Here is a 27975-nt window from a genome sequence, read left to right as displayed (position 1 = left end):
ATATTACGGTGCAAATCTGCCATCATTCCGCATCATAGCAATGCGGCAAGGTACACGCCTGGCTTTTAAAGGGAATGGGAGTTGACACACTAAGTACAACCCTTTTGAACCATGCGCCTGGCGCACGGACAATTTTTTTTCGCCGTCAAACTAGCAAAAGTGGATTTGGACACGCCCTAAACGCACCTGTGCCATGCGCTTCACGCCCAGTGTTGCCAACTTAGCAACTTCTTTTTCCAAAAAGCAACTAGCGACAAATCTTTGTGTTGTCCAGTGGGCACGCGAGGTATTTCTCTCCTGTGGCCGCCGTCTCCTCTTCTGTTCTGTGACTCACTGCGGAGCAGAGGAGCAGCCTTTCCCCTCTCTCCTCATGTGCAGCAGCACTGCACACAGTGCACAGGCAGGTAGAAGGGGAGGGGGGGACAGGGACAAGGTGTGGGGGCCGGTTTAGGTACGAGAGACAGCGGGACGCAACGGGAGTTAAAAGACGTCGCCAGCAAGCCAGCCTTCTTTAAGAATTCTTTATCGATCTTTTTCCCTCCCTTTGTAGAATTTCTTTTTTTACTTCAAAGATAGGCTACCTAAGTAATAATTATAAGGTAAAGTAAATTCCTGTTTTGAATTTGTGATTATTTGGCTAAAGATTTCTATTTCTTTCTATCTACTTTGCTGACACAACCACTAAGCTTTATGCAAATGATTGCGTAATGACGTCATCTAGCTACTTTTAGCGACTTTTGGAGCTGGTGCTAGCTACTTTCGTTGGAAAAGAGTTGGCAACACTGTTCACGCCGTGCGCTTATATCGTTAAAATAGGGCCCATGGTGTGGAAAGCCGGATACATTTGCTTCACTTAGCCATAAAATCTGTATTGTTCCATTATGATGACATAGTTGGGTCTAGTGTTTTATTGACAAAGGAAATATGTTGTATGTTCAGTGCTGTGATTTGGATACGACCAGTCCAAAGACCATCTCCTTTTGTTTTGAGTACAGTAGCCTTCTGAAGTGCCTCAAGTTGTTCCTCTTGTTTTTCTCATCCCACGTTTTCAGTGGGATGACAATTCATGCCTCCAGCTGGATCCAACTGTGAGCAAGTTGTTGCGAAGGCCAACTATGTGGTTTGCGGTGTTTCGACATGCAGGCCACGCCAGGCCCTGTTGGGTGTGATCCACTGTTTTGTCAACAGCTTATTTTCTGTGACCACGTTTGCAGTTACAGAGCACTCAGATACTGAAGCACATTGAAAAATTAGGAACAAGACCTCTGCGTGATTGTCTTTCAGAGGGAATAGGCCTACCTGATACATTTCTTATGTAAGGTTATTTTCACTTCATATATGGATGAGGATATTTTCTGCAAAGACCCTTTACTGTTACAATGCAAGCATATTCGATTTGTAGCACTAGGACAGGAACACATTTATTTCTTTGTTGATGCTATATAGCCTACTCTATTATTAAACCCTAAATCCTTGTTAAAGCAGTGTCCAAACAACTGACATCTTAAAAAAGGTGCATCACATATAAAAGGAAAATGGATTAAAGAAACCTAAATTAAAGATGACCAAAGATGATTTAAAAGAAGTTTAAAAATCTAAAAAAAAAATTTAATGTGAAAGTATTCTCATCTAAAAGCTTATAAAGCTGCAATAGACCGTATGGCAAAACGTATGACAGACATTTGTCTTTTCATAGAGAGAGAGAGCACAGGTGGAACTATTGACTGTAAATATTAATAATATACAGTCTATGGGTGGAACTAATAATTTTAACGATTGTATCAGTAAATCATGACAGTGAGACAGCATTCATAATACCAGGCCCATAGAACGAAAACACCTAAATGGAATGCAACCCTTAACAATGTTAGGCTATTATTACCCCTGTGTGTTTCCTGCTATGTCATTTTTTTTCGTGAAAAAGATATTGCGCAGAATAACTTCTAAATGAGACAAATAGCCTTGATGTTATTATGCTCATAAAGGTGCCACGGTTAACGTTAGCATGTTTTTAAACAAGTGCTTATTTTACACCCAGCAGATATGGAGCAACAACAGCATTGATTTTGTGTTTCTGGCCAGCTGACAAATGTAAGTCCATCATTTGTTGTCCTTTTTAGCTCTGTTTTGTGAAAAATATCTGGCTTTTAGCTTGCTAGCCGTGGACTTTATTCACCAGCTAGCTAGCTTACTGCTAATGTTTGTGCTGCAAACTAGCTAGCTGCCTGGTGCTGGCTGCTAATGAGCTAAATATGCAAAAATGCTGCCCTGAGCTTACAGTTGATTATTTGTGTGTTTGTTACTGTGGCCTTGAAAAAAGGTGCATCACATATGAATAGCAAAATGGATGCAAACAACCCTAAATTAAAGATGACTGATACGAAGTTCTGGTTTAAAAATCTCCAAAAGAAACCAACCTTTCATAGCAAGCAAACCACAGGTGGAAATAATAACTTTAACGATACGTCATTTGGAATGTAACCGTTAGCTAACAATGTTAGGCTATTTTTACACCTGTGCGTTTCCTGCTATGTCATTTTTTTCGTGAAAAAGATATTGCGCAGAATAACTTCTAAATAAGTGGACAGACAAGTAGCCTTAATGTACTATTACCTCGTTGCTACGGCTAACGTTAGCATGTTAGTAAACAAGTGCTTATTTTGCACCCAGCAGATATGGAGCAACACCAGCATTGATTTTGTGTTTCTGGCCAGCTGACAAATGTAAGTCCATCATTTGCTGTCCTTTTAGCTCTGTTTTGTGAAAAATATTGGTCTTTTAGCTTGCTAGTTGTGGACTTTATTCACCAGCTAGCTAGCTTACTGCTTATGTTTGTGCTGCAAACTAGCTGCCTGTTGCTGGCTGCTAATGAGCTAAAGATGCTAAAATGCTGCCCTGGGCTTAAAGTTGAGTCTTTGTGTGTTTCACTCAGGTTACTATTCCACACGCTGTTGTGGCAGGTTTAATTTGCTACTTGGACCAGATAGTTATCTCTTCTCTTCTTATGCTTTTCTTTGCTATCTCCCCTTGCATGACCCCCTTAAAAGAGTCAAAAGGGTCTCTGTCCATTTTTATTATTCTTTCTGAATCGTCTTCTTCCCATTGTGGATTGTAGCTGACATACAGCATATGTGAGGCAAAATACACTTTGTTAGACCTAGACTAACAGAATGGCTATGCATGGTGCTTGCGTTTTAACTTGGAAAAAAAAGCCTGGAAAATGTGGACGTGATGTCAGATGTGTGGCAGACGTGAAGTTGTATGCTGGGATGTTACTTGTGTACAGGCTTCCCTAAACAACTAAGCCCTTTAGAGATTCAGTTCTTTGCTCAGTCCCTAAACAACTAACCCCTTAAGCAATTCAGTTCTTTGCTCAAGAACATAAAGTAGGGCAGGTTTGTAAAACAGAGCTTGAGCAGTTAGGCCAGTACTTCTTAAAGTGGGTTCTGTGGCACTCTGCCATGGGGTCCGTGTAACGTTTTCAGATTCATTCTTTCAAATTGTCATGATATAAAAATGTGTATAATTTTTATATAAGGCTTCATAGTTCAACAAATAATATTTATATTTTTAAATCTATAATTGTTCATAGATAATAAATTGTTACTTTCGAATTTAACAGATCTATAACTCTTAGAATCTGCAAATATGTTTGGCCGGTTAGCTCAGTTGGTAGAGCGGGCGCACGTATGCAGAGGTTTGTTCGACGCAGAAGGTCCAGGGTTTGAATCCGACCTGTGATGGTTTCCCTGCATGTCTTCCCCCCCTCTCTTTTCATATCTCAGCTTTCCTATCTAATAAAGGCAGAAATGCCCAAAAATTAAAAAAGGAATCTGCAAATATGTTTATTACATGTCTAATATCTTTTAGGGGTGGGAATTGATTCGCACCTCACGATTCGATTCCGATTCAGAGGCCAACGATTCGATTCTAAACCGGTTATCGATGCATCTCGATGCAACAGTTTTTTAATGTAAATTTCCATGCGTGATTTTTAAAAATATACATATAAATCTGAGTTTGCTACTCAGAGTTTGCTTCCCAGATAAAGCAGCTAGACAAAGTTTAGATTTTGACATATACAGTATTTGTCACACACAAGTTTTAATGAAATGTTTTGTCCACTGAGGTTTTTATTTTGTAGTCATTCCATGCTTAAGCCTTAAACATGCTTGTGGAAGTCCCCTTCTCTCCCAGTAATCTCCCATGTCAGAGGCCCAGAGTCATGTTTAAAGGTGGAGAACTGGCTTCTTAGAACATGAAACATGAGGTGGTCAGATGTAATGTGATAAAGTAGATGAACAGCCTATATGTGTTTTGCCTAATTATTTTATGTATGTCTTATTAGATAATGTGTATATATACAAAATGTATTTATTTTTGTGTGTTTTTTTTTTCTGCACTCTTGCCTAAACTCTAAGTTGTTGTCCATTATCCCATCCTCTTTCAGTCACTCAGTTTTTTGATTTGTACTTGTCTGGAGACAGTAACTTTTAAATAAAAATCAACACATTTAAAAAAAATAAAAAAAAGAAAATGGGAGAAAAACGGGCTCTGTGGTGCCACAACAAAAGTTGTTTTAGTCGTGCAGCAGAAAACTCAGATTAGACAGATAGTCTAGCTAGCTGTCTGGATTTACCCTGCAGAGATCTGAGGAGTAGTTAACCATAGTCCTCAGAAATCCACCGGAGATAAAAATTCCATCAGAAGGTAAAGGACATCCGGCCGAAAACAGTGAATCTGGTGGAATTTCCGTCAGCAATGGAGCAATCCCGAAACTGGAACATCATGGATATAAGGGGCTTTCCGACCGGAGGGATTTTTGCAGTTCTTAGAACTAAACGTTCCTAGAACACTTTTTTCGTCGTGTTCCGACAGGAAAAATTTGGGGATTTTTAAGTTCCTCTGGCCTCATTAGCGTACTTTTGTAGCTCCTACTTCAGAGCAGGGTCTTTTCCCTTTTCCTAGGTGTACTTGATTGGTCGAACTTATAAGTCACGCCCACTGCCAACTCGGAACTTGCAGACAGAGCAACAACCAACAACGGGACATTTTTAACAATTTTCACCATCTTATTCATCATTAAATTCACTTCTGACAACGTTTTAGGTGAGAAATTTCGAATATAGGCAGTCTTGCGAAAATTGATGCCGTATTGACAATTTGCTTCAGAGTTTTCGGAGTTGAGAAGCTCCATGAAGTGAGGTGACAGCCTGTGTCTTGCTCAGACACCTCTCGGTAAGCTGGAGGTCTCTCAGACCGCTCTCGTACATAAGAGGCTTTTATTTTGCCATTGACGGTTCGTTTGTTTAAATATCACAACACATGTCCATCATAAGATTAACGGGAACCTGTGGTTAACTGTCTTTTCGGAGTTAAACTCCACAAGCGTGTCCTGCGGCTCGCTGGCCGACACACACACACACACACACACACACACACACACACACACACACACACACACACACACACACACATCCACAGCGCAGCAGGCAGAGGCGGGGTCTGTTCCGAGTATAATAAAGCCCCGTCTGTGTTGAGCAAAACATTACGTGAATTACTACGAGAATGGACGGAATGCGGAACTCGGAAAAGTGGACTGATGCGGAGGTGCAGGCACTGCTGGCCATGTACGGCCTCCTCCATGCTGCTTTGTTGTTGTTGTATGTGGCGCTAACGTCTAGTGACGATGCTATAAAGACCGGTGCCGTGCTTGCGTCACTCCCTTACCCCTCCTACCAGTCCCTATGGCCACTTGGCCAGTGGGAATGCAAACGGAAAAAAAGATTTTGGGGGAGAGTAGTTCTTAGAACTGCTTAGAAGTGTACTTTTCCTCTAAAAAGTACAAGTACTATCTGGTCGGAAAGCACCTATAGACTAGAATGAGCTTGAATGATGGTAAACCAAATCAGCAACTGGTAATTTAGCGTCTGTGTGGCATATATTACTATACTAACTATATGCTATACCAGTATAATAAAAGTAGCCTATACTAAAATACTAACTAGTGATCTAACTGTATCAATGACCTAGGCTACATCACAACCTCATGCCTTTTTTAAATAAAGTGTCAAGTTAGGTAATGGAAGTAAAATATCTCTTCCAAGATGTTTTTCAACCCCAATTTTAATTTTAAACTGGGTTTGGCTTTAGGACTTTTTCAACATTCATTATTCATTCTGTACTCATTATGAGCATACGTTTGCTTTTTCATGCTGTTGATACAGCAGTTCCCTGGATGCAGTTTAACCTGATTAACTTACCAATACATAAAAAGCCTCGTGCCAAAATGATCTATTGATCTGCCATAATTGTCGTCATATACTGTTCCCTACTGGTCTGGTATCTATTATGTTGTTAAATTAAATCATTATTATTATGTCGAGCTGAGGGCACCATTTCATTTCCTTGCTAAATAACTGAATAATCTCTCCTCCCTGTGATATGATCTTCCTTTACTTTCTATTGTTTTGCATACACTGCAAACACATTGGAAAACAAACCTGTTTTTCTGAAAAGCACCTGTGCATCAGTGTCTAAAAATAGGATATGACATTGAAACAAATAAGCCATTCGCAATATGAACTTCAGACTATGTCAGAGGAATCAGGAAACAACATAGCCTGAAGTTTCCCTTTCACAAATGTTTAGTTTATTGGTTTACACATATACCAATACTACAGATTAAATACACATAATCAATAAAAGATGTAATGGAGAAATGCAAAAAACCTTAGAGGGGCTTAATCTGGGCACTCTCCAATGCATAATCAAATTAAAATAGAAAGAGACTAAAATACCAAAAAGAAAAAGACGAAGAAAAAAAAAGCCCAAACTAAAATTACACACAATATCAAATCAACAGAATAAATATGAAAGGTAAAGTAATATTAGGAGTTACGTGGGTTGTTTACCAAGACATTCCATAGGTATAACATTGCATAGACAAAAACAAACCTTTAACAGCTTTCTCGAAAAGTGTTATCTTTGAAATATTTGATGGCAAAGTATTCCATATCACTGAACCTCCTGTAATTTGAACCAAACTGAAGTTGAGATGTTCGACAGGAGGCCTGAATTTGTAGTTATATCGGGTGGCATGTTTATGAAGTTGGTAACAGTAAAAAAAAAAAAAAGAGTTCATTATAGAATGAAGAAAGTATTTTGTTTAGAGATTGGACAAATAAAGCAATCTGTAGTTGATTGACTTGATAAACAGTGACGATGCCTGATCTTAAAAACAGAAGTTGAGAAGAAGAATTTGTATGCACGCAGTAGATGATTCGTAATGCCCTTTTCTGAAGACGAAAAACAGGGACAAGCTTAGTGGGATGAGTACTTCCCCATACAGAGTTACAGTGGTGTATGTAAGGATAAACCATAGAATAATATAAAAGCATGGTAATCTCCGTGTTTATCATGGAACAGACTTTTCCCAAGATCCCATTGTAATTTTAGTTGTGACTGTACTAATTTGCTTTTTCCAAGAAAGAGACTCACCAAGTTGTACACCAAGAAATCTTGTAGACTGAACTCTGTCTATAATAGTATTGTTTATATTTATATATGAAGACTGATCAGCATTTCCTGGTCGAACAATAAATAAAACATAACATGATTTCTTAATATTAAGAGATCATTTGTTACAGTTAAACCAATCATTTAACTTAATGAGTTCTTTATTTAATACTTTCACTATTTTATTTTGTGTCATCAGTAGATAATACTAGGGCTGCAGATACCGATTATTTTAGTAATCGAGTATTCTACCGATTATTCCATCGATTAAACAAGTAATCGGATAAGAAATATATTTTTTTATTGAAGAGCAATAATAAACAATAGTTTGGTTTAATTTTCGGAAAAAGCAACATTTTTATTGCCTACATTGCTTACAATATCATCTCTCAAAAAACTAAACATTAAGTGCATTTAAGTGCCATACTACATTGTTTTTAAAGAAAACATTTTCTGAAATGCAATAACAACCTCAAACTAAGGCCTACATTAAACATACATAAACATGACATTAAGTTGTGCAACTTAACTTTCAGAACTACAAGTTTCAACCTGAGACTGATCTGTATATAGGCCTATATGTAAATATTAGTTATACTCAACCTACTTTCATTTATATATTTGATTACAATGCTACACAGCTCTGTTACACTTATGCTAGTAGATCGTTGATCAGCTGTTTCTCCGTGAAGAGAGAGCGTGAGAGAGAGTGGTGCGCAACAGTCAGCTGTTTTTCCGAAGGGATAGTCAACAAGTCGTCTCTTTAGATCAAATTGTGGTCACCACTACGTATTTTCTTGTCTTTGTTTTTGAAGGTTGTTGTGTTTGGTGTAGTTTCATCGTCCGTCCGACTCTGTGATTTACTTTTGTCGGGTCCCCTTCGTGGAATGGATGATTAAGTTAGACTCGATGTTTTCTGTTGAGATGTTGAAGCCTTGACGTCCTGCTATTATTGCGGTAAGCTAGTTTGATTTTGCAGTAGACCCACTGTACAGAGTTTTTGTTTTAATTAGGTTTGAACTGATTCCAAACTTTGGACACTTTCTGTCGTTTTCTCCAGCCTGTCTCTTCTCTTAGCCCCTCATTTACTGTTTAGCGCCGTCAGTCTTCATGGCATGTGTCGCTAGCTGCGTCAGCCTGGTGTGCGACAGTAATAATCATCTGTGCAGAAACACCGTCAGCGATACGATGTTGGTAACATTGATTAAACGAAGCTTCGAGGCAAAATCATTTAGCATTGAGGATTTTTAGTAATCAAATTATTCGAGTTACTCGAAGGAAACGTTTCAGCCCTAAATAATAACCTTATACAGTTTGTTCGTTATGTTACATAGATCATTAATATAGATTCAAAATAATTTTGGCCCAAGAACCGATCCTTAAGGTACACCACAAGTGTCATTGCAAAGAGAAGAATTGATATCATTGATAGAGAGAAACTCTTTCCCGTCTTTCAGATAACTTGAAAACTTGAGTAATGTGGATTTCAAATTTCTATTTAAATCATTAGTAAAAAAGTTATTAATCAATGTAGCTGTTTTGTCAGTCACTCTGGTAATATATCAATATAATATATATATATATAAATTCTGCAGTTTGGTTGATATCCATTGAATTGATAATATTAATATTCAAATCACCCATTAGATAGCACCACTTTCACTGTGAGGAAATAATATCAAGAGTTTGGGAAAGCTTAGTGATAAAGTCAGAAACATTTAAACTTGGTGGTCGATTAATAAATCCAGTAATGGTATTGGTGGCAGGACATGACACAGAGATGTTTATAATTTGGTCATAAACAACTGAGTCTCCTGCCGTTCCTTAATGTGTCTGACAATTTTGGAGTTGGCCCTTACCGACAGACGTTCCCGAATCTCGTCCTCTCTCTAGTTAGACATTTTCATTGCCATCTACATCTAAATCACCTTACTAAATCACCTCTCCTTCTTCACAATCGGATGTTTGTTTTCATCCGGTTTTGCGCATGCAGCATAAAACGTCATCAACTCGTCCACTCGCTTGCTGTGAATTTTCAGGTAGCTGGCAGAGTAAAAAACAAGTTAAGTTAACTTAACCGGACATTTGAGTTCTGACATACAGCTCTGCCAGTGCAGGTGAGAAAGGGGCTATATTTACCTGTGATGTGCTTTTGCACTGTTCATTGAAATTCTTTGAAAAATCACTGCTCATACACTGAGATGACTGGCGTCAATGTGAATCTGTTTTTCTGGATTTTTCCAAACATCTTCCCACCCAGATATCCTCTCAAACATCCAGACAGAGCTGTGAAATGGAAATGGCATGCTTAGGGCTACAGGAGAAAAATAAATCCTTGATGTTAGATGGGCTTAGACTGGGGGATATTGCAGTCATTTGGACAGATTTATTTTGAATCAGGCAGTGCCATATGAACATAGTGATAGGGAAAGTTTGCGACAATGCTGAGTGGATTTCTCTCTTTGTGAAGTTAATGAACATAAGGAAAATGTTTTTGCAGGTTTTGTGCTCTGGAGCTTAAAGTATTTAAAATGAAGACTAGAAATTCTGTTGGTAGGAATTCACTCTTGTCTGTTCTCAGGGCACTGGTTCAAGAGTTTCTGTTGTGGAAATATACTAAAGTAGTCAGTTTGGCTTAACTCTGACGAATTATATTTTTGTGTGGTATAATTATCAATATGAGTTGAGGCTTAAAACGGTCTTGTGTGATGATTCAGCAGTCCTATCAAGTATGAATGAGATTGATGTTAATTGTCACTTTGGACTCAGCTGAAAATCCTTGATACACACTAAAGATGTATGGCATAAGTCTTCTAATTCTCTTGACATACACACCTAGTTTTAGTTTGCTGATGCCATTTGTCCTGTTTGTTATCACCGAGCATTGCTATTCAACCTTGGCTGTAGCTTCATTATGCTCGACCTTTTGAGTAAGTGAATACGTTCTTTATTGCTCTTCAACAAGGACAAATATGCGATATCAGCCCAAGGCCACCAAGTTTTTTATGAGAAAAATGATTCAGGGATGACTCAGTCTTTTTGTGTTGTTGACTGAGATGCCTTTGATTTGAATTGACGTGAACACAGAGGAGCACTAGCATGATGAATGGTTTGTTGTTTGTCTTATGGACACCCAGGGAGAGCCACATCAAACAAATAAATGACATCCTGACACTGCTTTGCTGCAAAGATGGCTCCACTAGAAAGGTTATCTGATTGCAATCTGCGGGTTGCTTTGGTGCTCTGACAGATTTATAATAATAGTGATTTCATGTCGTTTGAATGATGATGTCTTGATGATGTTGATTTTATACTCACCTATGTTGGAAAAAAGAAAGCGAGCAACAGACAACCAAACTTCTAAGGCCATCATGATTGTTCTCCCCTTGTGCAAATTGATGCTTAACAGTCCAATTATCTTGACTTGCTTTTATCATAAAAACTATATTATTGTTGGCATTCCCCTGCATTTGTGCATTTATTGTAAGTAGGTTGATACAAACAATTGGGCAGGTGTTTAATCATTGTGCACAAGATAGAGGGTTTGTGTTTTCAAAGTTATCAGATCATCCCAAAGCATTATTTCACACATTTTCATTATCAAGTTAATATGACACTATGTTCCTGCAAAGAATTGTGAATTCAGCTCATCTGGTTTTGGTGGCCAACATAGAGATTTAACTGATGAATATGTAAAGTTACTGGTTTATCTGTGCAGAGTAATTTCCTGCCCAGACATTTTTTCTGGTCACGGAACATGTTGCGGTATGATTAGTAGTTGCTTGGACCATGAAATGGGGTCATTCAGTACAGACTAAGGAAGCGCGGCTTAAAGACATGGGGACTATTTAAATGTGAAATTGAGGTCAGTCACAGTGCGTTCATGTGTTTGTCTTGATTTGTCTGTTTGGTCAGGATTCATTAGAATATTATTTTCCAATTACTTTTTTTTCAATTTAATTGTGAGATCGTATTTTACGCACTAGTGACAACATGAAAGGCCTACACTAAGTTCTGGTCCAAGGGTAGTTTTGGAGCTGCAGTCAGAGAACTCTCAAACAGTTATTTCAGTATTTTAAAACTGTGCTACTTGTATGACTAAGGAGGTTTCTCAGGACATTGACTCACAGTCTTAGACGTCTATGTCTAATAACAACGAGTAGTGAAAGTCAGCATGTACATGCTCAACATGTACTATCATTTCCCCACTGACAGGCCAACCATCTCACACCCTGTGATGAGGGATCAGTAATGCCTGAGGGTAGGAGACAGCCTGCCAATGTTTTGTTTATGTATTTTTTGTTATGCTTGTCTCACTTAGCATGTTTAAATCGAGAAATACACATTTCAAAATTTTTGTATTTGGTGCATTTTCCTTGATAATCAAGCAAGTACACTCATGATACCATTTTATCGCAATGGCAGTATTGTAAATCGCAATATGACTTTTTCTCCAAAACGTACAGCCCTACTCCTTAACTGATCACTTGTGATTGGATTTCACTTCCCGCTCTATATGCAAATAAACACATACATCATTTGTACGTATATCGGTGGACTGGTTGTGTGTGTGCGTATATATTTCAGTTATTAATCTCACATAAATCATACATTAGAAGTGTGCGATGACAACTGAAAAAGCGCTGCCAACAGTCTGTGTTCCAAAATAAGGATGTCTACTGACGGCTGCCGGGATCTGTGCAGGAGAGAGACATTTCTTTTGAAAAGTCTGTGTGTTCAGCTCTGAGGACGTTTGTAGCTTGTAACTGAATTTGTATCTGTGGTTTGAAGTGTAGTTTCTATCTACTTTATTTTACATTTCATTTTTGCTTATAGGAGTCGTATTAAGTTACTGCTGATGAAGACCCAGCATTTCCTGATATTGCTGTTTCATAATAAAAGCTTTAAAAAAACTAAATAACTACTTCTGCTTCTAAATAGTTACTCCAGCGCCGACACAGCACTGTGGAAATAGGTCTGCCATTGGAAGACTACTAAATAGCAACAGCAGCTGTTTCGACGTAAGAGCTGGAATGTCTGTGGTAGTTTCCTACATATTTGTGAATTCAGGGACATTTTATGAAACAAAAAAATATGGTTATTGTCTACCAGTAGCTGCCTTTTCCAGGCAACCGTGGGGCACAGAGCTCCAGACAGCCAGGGGATATAAGAGCAGGCAGCACCGGAACAAAAACGCTGGCACATCACTGAGTATGATAATAACATCCAAAACACAGGATTCACTCTCAGTGGTTTCTGTGACATGAGAAATACTTGAAATGGGTTCATAGTTCCACTCACAGTTGAGTAAGCAGTCCTTAATGTGGCCCAGGACACTTGCGCGGACACACTGCTATGTGGATGTGGCCTAATCCACCTCCCAAAGTGGTCTGAGTGATCGACCTCTGACAGAAGACCTCCGAGGTGTTTGAATGTACAAATTGTGTTTGGTTTTTTTTGGCAGCCTGGAGAGAGTGGTGTACATGCTGGCAGGTTTAGGTGAAGGATCTGGTTAAGCCGGTTTCTTACTAGGGCTGAACGATTAATTGCATTTTCGATAATATCGCGATATGTTAAAACGCGATTTCCTAATCGCAAAGGCTGCGATTTGGTCACATGACTCGCGAGAGCAATCAGTCTGCACTCCGTAGAGAAAGCATCAACTAGCATGCTAACGCTACACTGTACCTTGAGCTGATTTCTGTCATTCAAACAACTCTGAGTTGTAGTTTAAAACTTTTACAGCCATTTTAATAAAATGAAGGGTTTTATTCGGGCTTGAGTCTATACATGCAGTTAATGGATACAGGCACGCAGAACTCAAGGCTCGGTTGGCAACGATTAGCTCTGATTAGCGGTTAGCTCTGATTAGCGGTTAGCTCCGGTTAGCGGTTAGCTCCGTTATAAAGATATGAGTGGAGGAGCTGCCACTGAGAGGGGTAACAACCAGACTCTGATAAATGACGTTCGGGGAGCTTTCACAGCAGCGTGGCCGCGGTGTTTCAACAGTTTTATTAGTACAGTTAATCCCACGGCAAGAACACCAGCAACTAGCTAACGTAACGATAGCCTCTCTGAACAAGTGCACACGGCAGCACGTAACTTCACGAGGGGGAGGGGCTGGAGGCAGCTCCTCTCTGTGCATTGTAAAAAATTACACTGGTGTGTGTGTGTGTGTGTGTGTGTGTATAGATATATACTATATTTTTTACTTATTTAACTGTCTAGTGTGCAATTGTGTGTTCATACTATACATTATTATATTATTCTTTGTTGAATAATACAGAAGACAAAGAGCTTAAAAAAATAATCGAATATCGAATCGTAATCGCAATATTTGGGGAAAAAATCGCAATTAGATTATTTTCAAAAATCGTTCAGCCCTATTTCTTACTATCAGCGTATAGACTGTCAGCCAAACAGACTTCCCCAGCAACCCTGCTTTTCCTTTTTGCAAATGACAGAATGCCCCCAGCCACTTAAACTTTCATCCCCTTGCAGTCATTTGCCCACAGTATTCCCAAGAAAAACAAGCTGCCCTGTGAGTTCTCAGTTAATCCAGGCCCACATTTTTAGGTCTTCCTTAGATATGAATTACTTGCCAACACAGGGCCTTGCTTCGTCCGAAGCTTTGGATTAAAATAACATGACAAGCACATTCTTTTGTCATTTGGAAACAAAACAGGTTCTCCAAATGGGAGATGTTTGGTTTCTGCATTGGCCAGGAATCAATTGCTTTGGTTTGTGTCTGGCAGTACATTGTAGCTCAGACGTAAACACACACAAGCCCACTTGAAAGCCCACTGCTTTAAAGTAGATCATCAATGGATCACCCTACTACTGTTTACACTGGGTCTGCACCCCTTCATCTTTACAAACAGACTGCATGGGACTCACAGTTTCCAGCCCTGCACTCTTACACCTACCACCACCACCACCACCACCACCACCACCACCACCCGGAGATGCACATACAACAAAGCCAATTTGTCCTCTCCAGTGGCTCTCCTCTCACACCAAGCCTTCAACTCTGGTGGTCCTAAAGAGAGATTGATGGGCCCCCCTCCATCACTCACTGACTTTAATGAGAACAGCCTCGGTGAAAGTGCTGGGCGGAGGGGGAGGAGGGGCCATGGAGCAGCAAGGGGGTTGTAGGCAGTCAAACGGATTCAGTGCCACTTATGTCACCTTGCATCTCAGACTGAACCACAGCAATGTTGGCACAGTGGCTAGCAGGTGGGTCCCTCAGTGGGGTGCCTGTGTGTTTGTGTCGGGTCATGGCACATCATAGAGACAAGGAGACATATGCAAAACAAGAGGAATATGGAATAAAATAGAGTACAATAACAACACTGCTGTCACCTTGGAGAATAGTGCTATTAAAGGTAAATCCTCGCTTGGTCATTATGAAAGTGTCCATGTTCTTCACATTTGTAGCTCTTAGCTGGTTTGAATTGACCCTGCAGGTTTTTTTCAGCTTAGCGGTACCCTGTCTTCATGCACAGCCAAAGACAATGAGATGTATTGAGGTTGCTTTACATCAGCAGGTTCTGAAATTACCTAGAATGAATGTGTGTGTGTGTGTGTGTGTGTGTGTATGCTCATGGATGTGTGTGAAAACCTCTACTCTCCCTGGTGTAATTGTGTCACTAATTCACTCCTTGATAAACACTCATTAGATTTAACCTTGCAGCACAGCCTCCAGTGCTTTCTCTCAACATCTTTCTTATTCTCTCTCAACCTCCTTCCCCTCTCTTCACCTCCTTCTGTTGTCTTCCCCCTTTTATCCCCACCCCTTTCTTTTCTTCTATCCTGCTTTTACACCCTCCCCCTCATTTCCTGTATTTCGTTTTCTACTCTCTTTCCTTCTTGTATTTCTTGTTTTCTTTATCTTCTCTATCCCGCTAGCTAGCCTCCTTTTTTTTTCTCATATAGGCCTACTTTAAGTGTCTTTTTTTTCTTATGGCTCACTGTTTAGAAGGCCATCTATTGAGAGGTGATTGCATACACGATCGTGCATGAAGCTTTTATTACATTACATTTACACCCACCATTTACTCATTATTTTATAATACTTTTCAAATGTAATGTTGAGAACACATCAGAGACATTTTGCAAGATATTAGGAGGTAAATACAAAGAGCATTATGGTGGGTCATGTTGAGACATGAGAATAACGTGGTGCAATATATTCCAAATCTTTAAAGGTTGCGTGGTTAATCCATTAGCAGACAGGAGAAAGCAATAGAGAGTAGTAGTAGTAGTAGTAGTAGTAGTAGTAGTAGTAGTAGTAGCAAGACTAGAAGGAGCAGTGGCATAATAGTCGCAGCCTTGAGACATGACATACTCAATATAGTCCACCCTTCCTAAAGTTAATATTTCCCAGCTGGTGCTCCTGTGGACAGATGATGAAACCCACATGAGCACAGTATTTCTTTGCTTTGTGAACATTTCACATGCAAACCCCCTTTTTAGTGCACAACTTGAATGGCACTGCTTCTCTCTTCACAGGCACTTCATTAGTTGTGGGTGGGTACCCTGAAAGTTAAATATAATGTTATTATGTTTGGAAGACTCGGTTGCCATTAGAAGGACAACATGGGAACATCGGAATTGCAAGGTTTAGGCCTCAACACAAGGAAGACACATTCTGTTTTTTGAGTTTATCCAAGTGGATTGATGGTGACTAGGCATGGGCCGGTATGAGATTCTGACGGTATGATAACCTTCAGCAAAAATATCACGGTATTATGGTATTGCAATGACAGCTATAAATGTATTATTTTTTAAATGTCTGGGTAAAAAACAACAACTTTTTTTCCACTGAACCCAATGTTTTTTATTTTGAAACACATTGCACACTGGCAGGGAGAGGGATTTCTAAACTGCATTGAAGATTCATAAAAAACAGGTCATACCTTAGGAACGGTATGACAGAATATTTTAGTGGTTTTGAAACCGTGACTTTTTCAAACCTCGGTATACCTTGAGACCGGTAACCGGCCCATCCCTAATGGTGACTGGAATTACTTCCAAAACCGAGTGTTTTCTTGGATGATAAACAGACTCTGTGACAGTGATATATGGGTTTATATTATGCAGTTCTAAAACAGAAACTGGTCCCTTGGTGTTGACAGCAAAGTGTGTTGCCGTTCTTGCATGCTGAAGACACAATTATACCTTATACTTATATCAGTGTTCTCACTCAATCTGAATAATCTTAGACTTCATGATCTGGCTTTAATAATGATCTATTCCAGCATTTAGTCACATTGATACCAATTAATCCACAATAGTGACATTAATGAAAAAAGTCTATTTCAGTGACACTATGCAAACAACCACATGTCTGCACACTGGAACTAGCATGCTGTTGGCAGTATATGTGAGCCAGGCGTCTCTGACAACCTTTGGCTCTAAATGCTGTTTCTGCTGCCAAGCTTCAAGACAGTGAACAGAAAAACAGCCGAGTGGCTAAGTGGCCATGTGTCTTTCTTCTTAGTCACGCGTTGCCAGACCTTCTTCCACAGCGCTGCGGAGGAGGGTCTGGCTAGTCCACACAGCATTCCGGGATTCCACCAGAGTTTAAAATGGCAACACAAAGGAAGCAGAAGGTGATGGACATCTGTCCTAACAAGAGGGACTTTCGGCGGAATTTCCATCAGCACCTGAACAATCCCGGAAGTAGAACGTCGTCGATATAGACTACTTTCTTCCTAACGCTGCTCACACACCAAGATATAGAAGCAGATTGCATTGATTATGCAAGTTTTTTTTTTTTTATCATTAAAATAGTTTTACATGATTCTGAAAAAGTTGTCATAACTCTGAGATGGTTATTCCATAATTCTTATTGATCTTAAAAGAATTCTGAGCAGACCTGATGATGCATGCTTGTCAAGTTGCACTCAAGAGGCATTCAAACCAAGGCTGAAGTAAAAGTAGATTAAATTCATTCGCTGTGTCATATTTGGCTCTCATCTCCACCTAGATTTCCGAGAGATCCGTATGTCAGAATTACATCATTAACTACATCAGAATTATGAGATGTTTGCTTGGATTGCACAAATCCAATCTGTCCAGCCATCTGTGAATCATTTGCTGAATGCTAATCTGCATGGTACATGGGCTGTGATCATAATACATTTCTATAGGACCCTCTAGCTGTTTCAGTGGAGCTTCTGAGAGGCTAACAGTGTAAGACTGTATGCTGGGCATTGTCAAAATGCAAACATGTAGAGTAATGTGAAGAAGTGCTTCAGGAGTGCTCAGCAAACCTTTGCCTCGATTAGTTAAAGATTAAAAAGCACTGCTTAATGTTTGCCAAGTAAATAAAAGCCTAGTTATTATCATACCACAGTAGACAGCACTATAGGAGAATAGGGAATAGTTTTACCATGGCTCTGTGATACTCTAAATACTAAATGCTCAAGCTAAATAAACACACAATTATGCACTTATTATGCACAAGATGGAATACTTCCACACAGGGATGGGGATCGTTCATTTTTGTTGATATTGATACAATTTTCGAGACTGCCTAACGATCAGAGTCTTTATCGATACCATTATTTCTATTATTCGGTGGACAGACGAGGCGACAAATTTATAATCTTAACAGAACTATTTTTACTTTTATTGCAAAAACTGTGAGCGTGTTTTAACGAGCTGATTAAGCGGCCCACAGAGCGGTGCTCTCGGTAGCCAGTCCGGCTATGATTTGCGGTGGGGAGGCTAGTCTTTACCTACGGTCTTTACACACACAATGTGCTCGTAAATAATTTTTCCGGTTCGCGCACATATCTATTTTCAGACATAATGTTATATGATCCACTAGTCTCGATCGCAGTATCGATAAGCTCCTTATTGATTTTCAGGTTTTGAGAAATTTGGAACCGGGTCTTTAATAGAACCGGGCATCGAGACACAGACTGGCACATTAAGCAGCACATTAACCCTGGACAAAAACCCAGACAAACATGGTTGAATGTGGTGAAATTTCTGGCCTGGATCTTAAATCCGTGTTTGCATGATGAGTCATTTGGCTGTCTTTCACATTTTAGAAAAACAAGAAGAAATCCCATTGGCACTTGGCTGTGTGTTAATGGAGGTGCTGATAGATGATTATTCCATCAGCGCAGCCATTACAGAACTAAATTACAAATGATAGTGACATCTCAGGAAGCAGAGAAGAGGCCATGTTGGGAAGGTATGAGATGAGCAGCTTGTTCAGTTGAATTCAGGTGAGGCTCTTTCCAGATAGAAGACAGAGGCTTAGTCGTGTTAAAACCCTGGTGTGCAGCTTTGATCTTTGAAGGCTTTTCTCCATTGCACTCACCTCAACATGATTTGAACGTACAGCCCATTGATCTGGAGTCAGATATTCTACTGCCACATCACAGCACTCTTTTTCTGAAATTGTTTTGTTACCTCTGTCAATTTGATTTTAACCTCAGCTAGTTTGTGTCATTCTCTCTTTCAGCGGAGTTTCAGGTCGCCATCCATCGTATGTTTGTTTGATAGCGAGACATTCATTTGGCTGAAATCTAGGAGACAAATTGCTTTTGGCCAAACAATTACATTTTAAAACTTGTTTTAAAAGATTTTCACCTTCCTAGATGTTTTAGCTGTAAGTGTGTATGTGCTGGAGGAACTCTCTGAAAGTGTTTATAGAGGGCAGCTATGCATAGTTTAGAAGAGTTAACCATAGGTCTTTGCTCTGCAGAGTGTATTCTTTAACAAAGATTTGGCAGTTTTACCAAGTTACCTTCAGTGCATGTTTGGTTTAGTGTACTGACGGGTATGTACAGGATAGTGAGACAGTTTTTTGTTGTTTATCTCTTCACCTGTATCTGTTTGAGAGGTTTGAATTTCCCCGTCCTTATTTAAACATATTGCAACTTGCATAATGTAAAATCAAATATGACCCCATTCTGTTGCACTCTCTTTCCCTCTCTTGCTATTTAATCTGTTCATTTAAACTATTAAACATCCTTTGTCCTTCTTTCCTTTCTCTCTGTCTCACTTTCACTCCTTTGGTGTCCTCCCCTTTTCCTGCCTGCCTTTCTCACCTCACCTCACTTTTACTTTTCTCTTTCTCTTTTAACCTACACAGATGTTTCCCATTAATGTTGAGAAGTAAAAGTGCTTTTCCGATGTGTTGCCTGTTTCCTGTCCAGGGTCAATGAGCATTTCCCCAGCTACGGAGCAAACTCCTCCCTGACTCATTGGGAAGGTGGAGTGCTGATATGAGACAAAAACATAGTACCTGTTTACGATGTACAACGGCAAATGTGACATTAGAAAAACAGTGTGTCACTGTGTTTAGATGATCAACAGTGTGTGGATAAGAATTCATTTAGTGCTTTTGCCTAAATAGAACTTACTTTCTGTCACAAAGTAGGTGACGATAATAACATGCTTTGACGTGCACAGTATCCTGACTTTATCGGGGTGACTTGAGTGCAGTTTGGAAATGGAAGTTGCGCCCCGAGCTTGTCTGGACCTTGTGGCGCAACGGTAGCGCGTCTGACTCCAGATCAGAAGGTTGCGTGTTCAAATCACGTCAGGGTCAAAGATTTTCAAGGCCTCAATTGTTCACATTTAGGAAATGTTTACGAAAGTCTAGGACTTTAAAACAAAAAACAAGTATTAGCTTTTACCTTATGCCAAAACGTCCTTACAGTTGAGCTAATTCTACACTTCATATTGTATGCAGCAGCTGTGACCAGAGCCTATGCTGTGGGCATGGTTGGAGTGGTATTCCTTATGACAAGAATGGTGTGGTAAAAGCATGCATGCCTTGATGATGTTGTAGGTTTACAGTACGCCCGGAAAAATTGCATTAGCACTTGTTAAATGTAGCTCTTCACAGTTTAATGTTGCTGCTTCTTCTGTGGAATATTGCCCTTTGCAAAAGAAGAGAGCCTTTCTAAGTGGCCTGCATGTTTCTTCCTCCAGCAATCATAAAAACACACACAGACAGATCCAGATCCTCCAGAGACTTATTAATGTAAATAGAGCTGTTACTGGGCTTATATTGAAATATGATAGTCCTTAACACGCACAATGCCACTTTCCACTTGACTTTGTCAGTTCTTGTCCAAGCAAACCGTTTGAGGATTGGCAAGACATAAACTCAGTGTACATAGAAATACAGAGTCCAACTCCTTCCAAATACACACACATCTGGACTGTGTTCTCTTTCGACAGCTTTTTCCCATTGTTTACGTCTCATGTATTTCTGAGTCCATTGCTTTACTGTAACTGTGGCTCAGAGTTTCAGACGTCTCTGTTTGTGGATGTTGGATGTTCGCCCCAGTGATCCTTTGGAAAGTGGCTTTCATCAGCACTCTTTCCCTGCCCCCTTTGTCTGTCTGTGCCTTCATGTCTTTTTTTTTCCTGACAACTATTCAGAAGTTCAGGAGTTGCTGTCAAATTGGAAAGTCTTTGAAAAGAGCTGTTTATTGTGTTAAGATACTTCAAATTGGACTGTGTCCATTACCAGAACCAAAACTTTCCATTTGAAGAGTGTATTTGCAAAAAAAAAGATAAAAAGCCATTCTTAAAATAAATAAATCAACAACTGTTTGACATTCCCTTAAGTGCACAAAAAACAACCCAAAACCAGTTGGATTGCATACACAAAAAATACATAATTTAGGAATATTAATAAAAACGGAATTATGTAATTTTCAGTTGTGACAGTCACTGCACAACATATTTTTAAAGCACAGCCTCAGGTCAGGTCATTATTTAGTGCTGTTACCTGATTAGAACTTTCTGTCTTAACAAAGAAGGTGACGATAATAACAGGCTTTGATACACACAGTGTCCTTATGTCATCAGGGTGACTTGAGCGCAGTTTGGAAATGGAAGTTGTACCGCGTAGTCCTGACCTTGTGGCGCAACGGAAGCGCATCTGACTCCAGATCAGAAGGTTGCGTGTTCAAATCACGTCAGGGTCAAAGAGTTTCAAGGCCTATAGCTTTCACATTATGAGACGTTAACCCAGTGGACGACTTATGATTGGCTGCCCTGCTGTGTGTTTCCATGGTGGAGCTTTACACTTTCTTTTCTACCTTAACTGACATGCATAGTGTGTGACTGAGCTGCATAACTTGAGACTTAAATTAATTACAGCACACTGTGTTCAGACAACCCGAATAACCAGAATTATAAGGGAGAATGGATGAACAATATGAACAAGGAATTAAATACACAGCAGGCTGTGTGGCTTTTATGTGAACTTAACTTTTACGCTAAAAAAGTTGAAGATAGCTGTCTGCTACGACCTATATCTACGATCCTGACGACGTGGACAAGCAAGACTATCTCTGAGTCCATCTCTACATCAGAGGAGGCACCGAAAGAAGTGTGGAGGAATTAAACACCGGCTGCCACTTCTCTGCCGGGCATCCTGCCTGTCAGTGTGCAGGCGTTGGTCGGTGAGCTTGGTGGCCTCTGTGTCTGCGTCGGTTTCCAGTGGGATGTCGGGAGCTTTGGTGTCCTTTCTCTAATCCACGGCTGGATACTGGCGTGCCGGTGCCATTCAACCGGCTGACTCTTTTTCTGTGTGCTGACCTGGCGGCCACTTTCTGCTTTGTAGTGAATCATGCACAAGTGGAAGGAACTGATGGAATTATATTTCATTTCATGAGACAAATGAAAATTGATTAATTAATTAATTGATTGACTAACTTATTGCATGCTTTTCTGTAGGCCTATACATTGTGAGACGTGGGGCAGTGTGGGTGGACTCCGGATTGGTTGAAATGGGCCACTTTGCTCAAACTAAGATTTATTTTTATGGAAACCCAGTTTGCTACTGCCGGTCATTATCAGAGCTCAGGCTCTGTTTAGACTGTTTAGCCTGAAAATACATTTCTTAGGCCGTGTTGCATCATGCCATGTCATACCATGTTGGACACCGAAAGTGGACAAATGAGCCTCTTTGGTTTTTAAAAGATGACAGGTTTACTTCCCTTCTGATATTAGTGTTTTAATATAGTATTATTGGGAACATGAGCAAATTTTGTGCTCAGGAGTTCCATTACAGATGTGGCGAGCATGGTGCCCTGTCATGTGAGACCAAAGAGTTGCCACTCCCTCTTGCTGGCCTTTAAACTCCTGGGATCTCGTCTGCTCTACATATGTTGTTCTTGAGCCCACTGGGATTTACACACACACACACACACACACACACACACACACACACACACACACACACACACACACACACACACACACACACACATACACACACACACACACACACACACACACTCTCTCACACAAACAGTCTCCCTCATCAGCTTATCCTCCCTACTTCCTTCGCTGTGAAGTCGAGGTGTGTGCTCTTGTGTAAAGTGTGTAAGAGGGTTTCATGGTCACGGTCGGTTGCTCCTTCACAAACCATGACCAGCACACTCCTCAGTACACGTCAGGGTTGCTGGGCTGCACTGGACATGATCTGCAAGGTCACATTACGCAGCCTGAATTACAACTATAGCCACCTTTTGAAGATATTCGGTCATATTTAGATATTTAAAAGTGACAATGTACACTTTAGAGTGAATACCTAAGTACACTGAGCGAGTACCAATGACATAGATCCTTGTAAACATTAAACTGTTTGTCCAAACAATGCAATCATGTTTCTCTTTTTCCTGGCAAAATGCAGGTCAGTCAGATGAACGTCCTTCCTCGTATTTTACATTCGAAAAAATTTGACACTGGGCACCCCATCCTGCGTTTTCACCATTCACAGATATGATGACAGAATGAGCTGCCTCATTTCCTGGCTGACTATAACTTTACTCTTTTTTTCGTAGCTTCTGTACTGTATATGGATTAGAGTTACAGTTTGACGATTTGTCGACATGAGGATTGGAATTATGTTTCTATTTATACAGTACAAAATAGGTAGTAGCCTACATAATTATGTTTGTTCCACATTTAGATCCCAGGCACCTCCCACACACACACACACACACACACACACACACACACAAATCCTAGAAAACACTCTGTGACCCCTCTTTGTGTTTTGACATCTGCAGTCTGTGAAAGAGCTGTGTGTGTCGTGACATCTTCACTGCGGGTTGTCTGTTCTGGGTGATTCACCCTGTGCTCTGTGTTTCTCTTGGCTTGTTTGGAGGTCCCATCTGGCAAGCTCTGTGCTTATGAAATAATAAACAAAAGTGTGCCGAAATTGTGCTGACCGCTGCTTCTATAAGTACACAAAGAGTCTCACAGTGCTCAACCAGTTTTACTGAACTTGCAGGAACTACACTGACTCAGTGCCATTTGCAGCATTTTGTAGCCAGTGTTAGATATTATTTGAGTAGAAACTGTCCAGCTAAGATGTCTTTGCTTTGCCAGTGGAAAATTAGAGGGGTTATTCTGTTGCTCAGTTATTGTGAATGTTGGTGTGGCTCTTTTGCATATGAAATGCTCTGAGTAAAAATAACTTCAAAGTGGCACAACCAAATAAGAACATTCAATCATTGTTCTCTTCATCCTGTCTTGATATAGTTGTCTGTACACCCATATTGTTGCACATTGGCATTGGCATGTTTACAGTTGTAGTTCCCAAATTAAAACTAAGTATGTAAAGAAAATGGTACGCCGGCAATGAATGATGGGTAATTGACAACTTTCTTTAAATTCTGTCACAGGAACTTTACATTATCCATCATACAATAATTTGCAGACATGTCACATCTGCACCAATCTGACTGTCGCTCTTCCCAGTCCAAGGCTGAACAGATGGCCTGGATGGGACGTCTCCCTCAGGGTCTGAGACTGAAATGTCCTTTCAGTAACATGACACCGTCACCCTCCTGTTCCTGTTGGTTGATTTCTGATAAGCATTTGAAACTGACAGACTCTTTATCAACCCCCTGAAGAAAATTGTCCTTTTCCTTTTTTCCATCCACAGGGAGGTCAGAGCAGGTTCAACTAGAGAGCTGTGTCCCGTAAGAATTCTGTGTTTTGCTAAGGACACTTCAGTGGGGCAACTGAGAAAGAATAACAGCACTTCTTACAGCCCTGTGTTACCTGGTAGTGATTACCTGCTCATCAAGGTTCATTAGCTTCTTGGGATTAGTAAGCCATTTAGCCATATCATTACAAAGTCTGTCATATAACTATTTGTATACCATAGGATGTCCTTCAAGCCAGGGATACATTATATTTTATTAAATTTTTATTTTAGCTTTATGGTAGCAAACACATTCAGGCTTATAATTGCATATACAATTAGACATGATTTTCTCTCTTCAGTTCACCCCAGTTGCATGTTACTTTGCATGTCCCATATTCCTGGGCTACTTTGATGCCCAAGACAGTAAATGTGTAAAAGGTGTGTGTGCAGGTGTGTGTAAAGCCCTCCCGCTGTTGTTAATGACCACTTGTCTTAAATGGGATGAAACAAACAAGCATCCTATCCTGGCACTCCAGGCAGATTGCTAATAAAAATGTGACTTTGGGAAGCAAGCCAACATGCTAGCTGCTAGCTTTGCATAAGCACAGACTGTGAGCAGTCTACAGTTCATAGTCCAGTCCTCATTTATAATTACACTGACTGAACACAAGGTTAATTTTGTATGTCAATTATGCTACAACTACATTTTTGGCATTTATTAAGAAGTGCACGTTAATAGCTTCTGCCCACCCATGTGGCCGTTATTTTAGGTCCCTAAAGAAGATATCATTTTGAACTTTCTTTAAAAAAAATATGACATCAATAATTGATGTTAGTACTTAGGTTTTCTGTCATACAACAGCCTTTTACTGTATTTTTTAATGCTGTTATGCCTCTCACAGTAATCACTGGCACATCCTGTCAGACGGTTTACTCTTTAATTGGCTTAATGATGTATCCTTATGAAACTACTCAATGAGATCCTCATGTGATAATGTCAGTTTTAATTTGTTAGTGAAAACCATCGCAGCAGCAGTCCCAGCTCATGCTGAGCCATGAGGCAGCATGTCTGGCCTGTACACACACACACACACACACACACACACACACACACACACACACACACACACACACACACACACACACACACACACACAAGCAGTCCGACCTGCTTTTTTTATTCAGACCAGATGCTCAGCTTTCCACGTTGTACTTACTGTAACATAAGGGGTGATGTGTACAGTTGTAGTCCTGGAGAAAGTAGGTTTAGGGACTACAAATCCCCTACTCAAGCAGACCACACAGCAGGGGAGACAACTACAGAGGTTGATCCAAGCTTACAACTCACCCAACATCAGAAAGCTTGGCCAATGAGGTGCCATTTGTCTAAGAATGGACAGTAGGATGTTTTCTCTGGCTCTCGGCCTTTCTCCTCTCCACAGCTACAGTGTGAGACTCCAGAGAATTGACAGTAGTCTCTGCTCTGGCTCAGTGTGTCTAGGTGTGGCAGATATTTGGAGGGTCTCTGTGTTACAGTAAGAGGCTGCAGGATTTGGCTCTGTGTTTGACAGGCTGGACTGTATTAAAAGCTTTATCCATTGCTAACCTCTCCGGTATTAATACTGCCAGTGTGTGGGGAAGTGGGAAAATATTAACTGTTGGCCAAAATAAATATATATTTATCTCTTTTAGCCTTTCATATGTGCCTGTGCTACACACCTATCCATCTTACAAAGCCATCGTGTAGTAGAATCTTTTAAAATTATGTTTCTTAGTAAAAATTCCTGCCAGTTGTGTGGGAAACTTTAGCTTGTTTCCACTTGAAAAACTAATTGGGAAGAATGATTGATTAACAAACTTGGTTGTTTTGGGCTTTCTGAGCACTTTGTTCAGTCTAAATGCAAGATGTTGTTTAGTGCAACTGAATGATTTATCATGAAGTATGTTGTTTATTGAGACAATGATGGAATGCGCGGGGAAGTTTGAGACTTTGTGAATTTGTAGTTGGCCATTTGTGAGAGCAGCAAGCCAATATTGTAGACATTGTCAAGGTAGTCTGTCCTGAATGCTCACTTTGTATTTACAAAACTGTATTGGGTGTAGTCCAACTGTGGCGCTCATTGTGCTATATCAAATAGATGCTTGATATGTAAGTTGATTTATGCAATGTGAAATTCAGATAACTAACTATATAAATAGTTGTTAATTGTGTGAGGTTTGTAATACTTATACTTATATTTGTCTTAGTTCAGAAAAGGTATTGTGTTGAAAATGCCGGAAGTTTAAGAAAAAGCATGGGTCATCCCTAAATGGTGTGATTAAGTAGAAACTAATCATTCTCAATGAACTACTGCAACATATGTATATTTCTCAGTAGTGTGAAAATAAGTATATATTTTATATGTACATTTAAGTTGTGATTACAAAATTGGTCAATGGGGCAGTGATGCAACAAAGTTCTTCATGGTCATTAAATGCAGCGTTTGAGTCTCCGGTACTGTTTCTTTGCATCATGCTGTATATGGACGTTCTCCTATAGGATAATATGCAGTAGGCCTTCAGTGTGTGCAGAGCTGCATGTATGTGTAGCGAGGTGTCATATTTCTCTGTGCCCTACTCTGCAGGTCACTTTGGGCAGGCAGGGCATCAATAATGCAGAGACCCTGTAGGTGTCTCAGAGAAGTACCAGTGTAAGGCTTCCCTCAGTATACTACTTCCTTAGCCCGTTACTATCTGCCACAGTCAGACTGTACTTAGCCCACAGTTTGGGGCTGCCATTTGCGTAGTGTTGACATTGTGGTGACATTTTTATGCCCCGAAGAGACGTTCTGTCTATTTTAGTGAGTTAAAACAAACCTGATTAACTAAACTAAACTGGATAATCAAACATTGTCTCCCACAAACAAGAGTTTGTCTCACCCCCAACGTATGATCGACCAGCTGACTGTTGGGTCGATTAGAGCTAAAGAAGGCTTTTTTATAAATAACCACTGAGTAGCTCTTGATGAATTAACAGGGTCAGCTCCAGAGGGACATTTTGACTAGAAGAAAAAGGCTGGGACTATAGCAGAGCTGCCTTAATTCCTCATCCAGTATTTGTTTTTTGAGCCTTTATTTTGATAAGACATGAAATGGGAGAGAGAGGAGGAATAACATGCAGCAAAGGGCCGCAGGTCGGGGTCGAATCCGGGCCCGCTGTGTCGAGGAGTAAACCTCTATATATGGGCACCTGCTCTACCAACTGAGCTATCCGGGTGCCCCAGTATTTGTTTTTTTTTTTAGAGGAAATTTCTACAGCATATTAAAAGGGGAAATTCTGTATTTTTCAACATGGACCACATTTTCCCATAGATTTGTGTCTAAGTGACTAATGTGACAAGAAACGAGCAAAACCGGCAGCCGTGAACCAAGCTGCAATGTAACCCTATAGGGCAATAGCCCTAGTATAATAGTCAATGTACGTCCACTAAAAGTGCTTGTTTTTTGCCACCTACTCAGATTGTTATTATAAGTGTCTGACAACATCGTGG

General features: G+C 40.0%; 1 protein-coding gene and 2 non-coding genes across 7 annotated transcripts in view; all 3 read left to right on the top strand.

Moving 5' to 3' along the window:
- The window catches only part of LOC116064851 (partitioning defective 3 homolog), a 379664-nt gene that overhangs the window by 12013 nt on the left and 339676 nt on the right, over positions 1-27975 (top strand). Inside the window, exon 1 of one of the 5 annotated variants that reach the window (XM_035998107.1) lies at positions 2544-2723. The exons of the other annotated variants lie outside the window; for them this stretch is intronic. The gene's annotated coding sequence lies outside the window, so the exon portion shown is untranslated. Of the gene's footprint in view, positions 1-2543; positions 2724-27975 lie in introns of those variants that run through there. 5 annotated transcript variants of the gene reach the window in all.
- Positions 20021-20092, top strand: trnaw-cca. Its single transcript has one exon. It is a non-coding gene; the product is annotated as a tRNA-Trp (tRNA).
- trnaw-cca lies at positions 21414-21485 on the top strand. The gene has a single exon. It is a non-coding gene; the product is annotated as a tRNA-Trp (tRNA).

Source organism: Sander lucioperca, chromosome 23, assembly GCF_008315115.2.
Source record: "Sander lucioperca isolate FBNREF2018 chromosome 23, SLUC_FBN_1.2, whole genome shotgun sequence".
Taxonomy (NCBI): domain Eukaryota; kingdom Metazoa; phylum Chordata; class Actinopteri; order Perciformes; family Percidae; genus Sander; species Sander lucioperca.
The sequence above is the reverse complement of the archived record's forward strand: the minus strand, read 5'-3'. Positions and strand labels throughout refer to the sequence as shown.